Source organism: Macrotis lagotis, chromosome 1, assembly GCF_037893015.1.
Source record: "Macrotis lagotis isolate mMagLag1 chromosome 1, bilby.v1.9.chrom.fasta, whole genome shotgun sequence".
Classification (NCBI taxonomy): Eukaryota; Metazoa; Chordata; class Mammalia; order Peramelemorphia; family Peramelidae; genus Macrotis; species Macrotis lagotis.
In genome coordinates, this window is record NC_133658.1 from 12,627,074 (window position 1) to 12,634,335 (window position 7,262).

Sequence of the window (7,262 nt, forward strand, 5' to 3'; positions counted from 1 at the left end):
AGCTGTGTGGTCTTGGGCATGCCATTTAACCCCATTTGCTTTGCAAAAAAAAACCTAACAAAAAACCAAACCAAAAAAAGAGAGGGTCATTTAAGTCCTTTACTTTCTCTTCTATATTTTTGGGAAATATGCTTTGTTTTGTAAATAATCATCTATTGCATTGAAGTTGTTAGATGTATTGTCCAAAATAGGGGCAAAATAACCCCTACTAATTTTCATGGATGGTACATTCACTCTTTTCTTTCTTTTTTTTTTCAAGAAATTAAATTTGGACTTCTGGGGTACAGCCAAAATGGCAGCCTGAAGCTTACATGCTCATGGAAGTTTTCTCTACCTAATGTTAAAAGAAACCTCTATATAGATATTAAAGTTATAGACTTCAACAGAAAAGAAAAAAAAATTTGAAACAATTTTTTTTTTAGTTTTTCGTTTTTTTTTCAAGGCAATGGGGTTAAAGTGGGTTTCCCAAGGCCACACAGCTAGGTCATTATTAAGTGTCTGAGGCCAGATTTGAACTCAGGTACTACTGACTCCAAGATCAGTCCTCTATCCACTGTGCCACCTAGCCACTCCAGAAACAAATTTTCAACTATAAAGCTCATGAAAGGTCTTCAGTGAAGGTCTATCTCAGCGGAAGATTGCTAGTCACACTATAGTCAAGGTCTTGGCAGTCAGAGAGCAGGCAAGCAGGGAAGGTTCCATTCCCAGGAAAAGTTTGAATCTTGGGAACACTGGAACAGATAGGACTAGGTTGGGAACAAACATATTGGCTGAGCCTGGACATAGAGAAGAAACAAACCTCTGTTAGGCAATGCCTGGGCTGGAAAGGCAACATCTTGGCAAGCCATGAGGAAGGGATCAGCACTGAGCCCCAGCCCCAAAAGCTTAGGACTACACTTTCTAAACCCCAGGAACAGAGCTCAACAATCAAAATGAGCAAAAAAAAAAAAAAAGAGCATTAACCAAAGAAAACTACAATTCAGATAGAGATGATAAAAATGCCATCTCAGAAGAAGAAACCAGTGACATGTTACCTATTTGAGAAGTCTCGAAAGAGTTTATGAATTGGGCACAAATCCAAAATCTCAAAGAAGAGCTTGAAAAAAAGATTTTAAAAACCAAAAAAAGAGAGAACGAAGAAAAAAGGAAAAACATTAAAAATTGACCAAAGACGTGTCCTGGGCTACCCGGGCCCGCCGGCCGCGGGCCTCCTCCCGGTGCCTACTATGCCCCGGAGCGGGCCATGCAGAGGCTCTGGGCACGCTCCCCAGAGTCGCCACGGGTGTCCTCAGCTGTGGCGGTGCCCGCCGCCTGAGGGGTGGCAAGACCAGCGTGTTCCCCACCTGGAGTGAATGCCAAGCACAAGTGAACCGATTTCCTGCTGCTCGGTTCAAGAAATTTGCTACTGAGGATGAGGCTTGGGCCTTTGTCCGAAATACTTCAAGCCCTGAACGTACAACAGAGCAGACAAAGAAATGCAACACAGAGGACCCCAGAGTGAAACCAAACAAGAGACCCTGTGAATCATCGGATGAAGACGAGCCTTGCAAAAAAAAATTGCAAAACAAGATTCTGAACCTTTACTTAGCAAAGATAAATTTTCTTATATGGGAGATGCAACCGTGGTTTACGCAGATGGCTGCTGCTCCAGTAATGGGAAGAGGAAAGCCAGAGCGGGCACTGGTGCTTATTGAGGACCAGGCCATCCCTTAAATGTAGGTGAAAGACTTCCTGGGAGACAGACAAATCAAAGAGCAGAAATACATGCTGCCTGCAAAGCAACTGAACAAGACAAGAATCAAAACATCGGTAAGCTGGTTCTTTACACAGATAGTATGTTTACTATAAATGGTATAACAAATTGGGTTAAAGACTGGAAGAAAAATGGCTGGAAAACAAACACAGGAAAAGATGTGATTAACAAAGAAGACTTCATTAAGCTTGATAAACTTATTCAAGGCATAGACATTGAATGGATGCACGTTCCCGGTCATTCAGGGTTTCCAGGCAATGAAGAAGCTGATAGATTAGCAAGAGAAGGAGCTAAAAAATTTCAAGATTCAACTTAGTATAATTTTTAAAATCTAATTAAAGAGCAAACCAAGAAAAAACGAAAAATTGACCAAAGAAATAAGTTTTTTTAAAAGTAAAAATAACAGTGGAAAAAAAATGAAACTCATCTAAAAGTCAAACTGACTCACTGGAAAAGGAATACAATTCATCAAAGTCAAATTAATCAAATGGAAAGGAAACAACTCACTGTAGAGTAAAAGTGGAGAAGGAAACACAAAAGCCAACTAAGGATAATAAAATCTTAAAAATTAGAATTGGACAAATAGCAATTAATGAATCCAAGAGACACCAAGATTCCATCACACAAAATCAAAAGACTGAAAACAATTGAAGAAAATGTAAAGTACCTTTTATGAAAAAAAACATGAACTGGAAAATAGATCTAGACAGTACTAATTTTCAATCTACCAGAAAGCCTAGATTTAAAAAAAAGAGCCTGGAAAATGTTTTTCAGGAAATTGTCATGTAGATCTTAATAAAATACACAGGGACAGATAGGTAGCACAGTCCTGGAGTCAGGAGGATTTGAGTTCAAAACTGTCTTCAGACACTTAATTATTATCTAGTTGTGTGACCTTGGACAAATCACTTAACCCCACGGCATTGTAAAATTAAAAAACAAAAATGAAAATGCAGAACACCTCCAGAAAGAGATCCCAGGATAAAAACTCCAAGGACTAATATAATCAAGTTCCAAAATTCTCAAATAAAAGAAAAAATATTGCAAGCATTAATAAAGAAGCAATTTTTATCCAAAGAAGGTACAATCAGAATTACAAAGGATTTATTAGCCTCATCATTAAAGAATTAGAGGGTCTGGAATATAGTATTTCCAAGGTCAAAGGAACTTGAATTACAACCAAGAATATTGTCTGGGGTTAAGATGGATTTTCAATGAAATAGAGTGCTGACCAAATTTTCTGATAAAAAGAACAGATCTGGATAGAAAATGGTACTTCACTAAAATTTGTCTCAAATATTGTGCTGTCATTTTGATCTTTTTCCTGAATGAAGGTCAAGAACCAACCAGACCCATATCCATCAAGGAAAATCCCTTCAATTAGATTCAGGCCTATAATTATGCTAAGAGAAACATAATTTTCAAGACTTACAACTATTAGCTTCCATTGTAGGGATATAGACAATCTTGCCTCACATTAGTCTTTTTTGTTTTTATCTCCCATTTCCATTTGCATTTTAATGCGTCTCTTGAGTCTTGTATTTGATGATCAAATTTTATTTTCAATTCTGTTCTGACTACTTATCAATCAATCAAGTAAGTAATCAACCAAACTTTGAGAATAGTAATTCTATTAGGACAGATAAAAGAAGGATATTTCGACAAAGGAATTGTAAATACAAGACAGGCTTAAAACAATAAAATTATAAAAAGAACAACAATGCTAGGAGAAGGTTAGGCAGTGGTGGATAAAATCCACCAGGTGGAGAGATACAAATAGCTATTATTGCGGAGGGAAAGAAGGGGGCATGTGAATACACAGTAAATCTACTCAATAGATTTGGTCCAGGGAGGGAATGACATATATTCCCAACTGGGTTTACAGCTTTCTTACCCCCACAGGGAAGTGGAAGGGGAAGGGAAAGAAAGAGGAAGAAGGGATTGTTACAAGTAAGGCAAAGGTAAACATGAAAGTAAAATTAAAATCAGAATTTCAAAGAAAAACTAAAGGGGAAAGGGAGCAAAACTTTAGTGAGGAAAAATAAGAGAAAAGGGAGAAGTATCAACAAGAAAAGACAGTCTGGAGGGAAATCCAGAATAAGTAATCTTAACTTTAAATTTAAATAGGATGTATTCTCCCATGAAATGGAAGCAGACAGTGGAATGGATTGAAAAACAAAATCATATAGTATGTTGTTTAAAGGAAAAATATTTGAAGTGGACAGATACAGGTAGGCTAAAAGTAAAAGTCTGGACCAAAATATATTATTTTACAATGGAAGTAAAAATTTCAAAAGAATCAGGTGCAGCTATCCTTATCTTAGACAAAACAAGCAAAAAATAGATCTCATTAAAAAGGAATATGGGAGGAATCTACATCCTCCTAAAAGCTACCATAATCAATGAAGTTATATTATTATATTATTATTAAATATATAATATAATTAATATAATATATAAATATATTATTAAATATATATGAATATATATATATATATATATATATATATATATATATGAAGCGAGTGGCTATAGCATTAAAATTCTTAGAAGATAAGCTGACTGAATTACAAGGTGACATAAGACTTTCATGATGGGGGACTTTTACTTTCCTCTCTCAGAATTATATAAATCTATTCACAAATAAGCAAGAGGGATGCGTAGAAAGTGAAAAAATTCTTTGAAAATATAGATATTAGAGATCTTTGGAGGAAACTGAATGGAGATAGAAAAGAGTATACTTTTTTTCTTTGCAGTAAATAACATTTATAGTACAATGGACTGTGAACTAGGGAATAAAAACCTTACAATGAAAGACAGAAAGGTAGAAATGCTTTTCAGATCATAATGCAATAAAAATACCTTTAATAAAAGGTCATGGAAAGATATACCAAAAATTAATTGGAAAACATATAATTTAATTTAAACAAATGAATGGATCAAGAAACAAACCACAGAATTAATCAACCGTTTCATCCAAGAAAATGATAACAATTTGACATCATACCAAAATTTATGGAATGTAGCCAAAGCATATTCTAGGGGAAATTTTATGTTTCTAAATTCTGATATGAATAAAATAGAGAAAGAGGAGACCAATGAATTGAGTACGAAACTAAAAAAAGCTAGGAAAAGAACACAATAAAAATTCCCCCAAATTAACAAATTAGAAATTCTCAAAATCAAAGGAGATGAACAAAAGTGAAATCAAGAAAAACCACTGATCTAATAAATAAACCTGAGTTGGTTTTATGAAAAAGTCAACAAAATAGATAAACCTTTGTTTAATCTGACTTTGAAAAGAAAAAAAGAAGAATATCAAACTGCCAGTATCAAAATGCATACAATGAACGCACCACCAATGAAGAGGAATGAAAGTGATACTTCAGGACTATTTTGCCCAATTGTGTGCCAATGAATTTGACAACCTGAGTGAAATGGATGAATATTTACAAAACCTCAAGCTACCCAGATTAACAAAAAATACATAACCTTATTTCAGAAAAAGAAATTAAAGAAGCCATAAATAAAGTACCTAAGAAATAGTTTTTAGATTCAGATTGATTTACAAGTGAATTCTACCAAACATTTAAGGAACAATTAATTTCAAATCTACATAAACTATTTTTTAAAAAAAGGAGAAGACTCAAAACAGTAAAATTGCAACGATCTCTCTAATGAAAATTGATGCAAAAATCAAATAAAATTTTACATCAAGTTATTACTAAGATAATATATTATGATTAGAAGTTGAATCTGTACCATGTAGGCAATGACAACCTTTGGCAAAATGCAACACTCATTCCTACTGAAAACACTAGAGTATAAAAATAAAGGGAGTTTTCCTTAAAACAAGCAGTATCTATTTAAAACAATCAAAAAATATTATATGCAATGGGGATATATTAAGAATATTTCCAATAAGATCAGGGGTGAAAGAAGGATGCCCATTATCACCATTATTATTCAACATAGTATTAGAAGTATTAACTTTGACAATAAAAGAAGAAAAAGAAATTGACAGAATTAAAATTTGCAATGAGGAAGCAAAACTTTTACTCCTTGCAGATGATATGATGGTATACTTAGAGAACCCCAGAAAATCATCTAAAGAGTTCCTTGAAGCAATTAACAAATTCAGCAAAGTAGCAGGATATAAAATATACCCACAAAAAAATTATCAACATTTCTATCTATATATGAACATCAAAGCCCAAGAATAAGAGATAGAAAGAGAAATTCCATTTAAAGTTAACTATAGACAAGATTAAATACTTGGGAACCTACTTCCCAAGACATACCCAGAAACTATACAAACACAATTACAAATCCCTTTTCAAACAAATAAAATTAGATCTAAGCAATTGGAAAAATGTCAATTGTTCTTGTGAGGCTAAGCTTATATAATAAAAAAATTTTTTAAATTGCTACCTAAATTAAAATACTTACTCAGTGCCATATAATCAAACTAGCAAATAACTATTTTAGAGCTAGAAAAATAATGATAAAATTCATTAAGAGAAACAAAAGGTCAAGAAAATCAAGAGAACTGATGAAAAAAATGTAAAGGAAGGTGACCTAACTGTACCAGATCTAAAATGGTACTCTAAAGCTACAATCATCAAAACTGTTTGGCATTAGTTAAGAAATAGAGTAATGGGTCAGTTTATTAGGATAGCTTCACAAGAAATGGGAGTAAATGACTGCAGTAACCGATTGTTTGACAAAGCCAAAAACCTTAGTTTCTGGAATAAGAATGCACTTTTTGAGAAAAAATTGTTGGGAAATCTTAAACATAGTATGGCAAAACCTAGGCATAGAACCACAACTCATACCATGTATCAAAATAAGGTCAAAATGGGTACAGGATTTAGATAAAAAGTTGATTTTATAGATAAATTAACAGATCAAGAAATACTATAACTAATAGGTCTATGGAAAGGGAAGATATTTATGACCCAAACGATTAACACAGTTCATTGTAAAATGCAAAATGTATGTAAATAAAAATTTCTGTTAATAATTCAATATTGCCAAGATTAGATGGAAAAAATGTTGGGAAGCAATTTTCACAATTATGGTTCTGACAAAAGTCTCATATAAATGAGGAGTTGAATCTAATTTATAAAGTTACAAGTCATTTCCCAACTGACAAATGATCAAAGGATATGAACAGGTAGCATTCCCATGAAGAAATTAAAATTATATATAATCTTATGAGAAAATAGTCCAAATTGTTATTGATTAGAGAAATGCAAATTAAAACAATTTACCACCTATTAGATTGGCTAAGAAGAGAAAAAGGGGAAATGATCAGTGTTAGAGAGCTTGGGGGAGAATTTGAATATTAATGCACTAGGGTTGGTGGAGTTTTGAATTAATCCAACTATTCTGGAGAACAATATGCAAATATATCCAAGAGCAATAATACTGATCATACCTTTTGATCCAGCAATACTAAAACTAGGCATATATTCAGGAAAAAATTATACAAAAAATAGGAAAAGTT

The 7,262-nt window shown here is 33.3% G+C and overlaps 1 pseudogene; it reads left to right on the plus strand.

Annotated features, from left to right (window-relative positions):
• Positions 1-1,243: 1,243 nt before the first annotated feature.
• On the plus strand, positions 1,244-2,101 carry LOC141512690 (ribonuclease H1 pseudogene; annotated as a pseudogene).
• Positions 2,102-7,262: the final 5,161 nt, after the last annotated feature.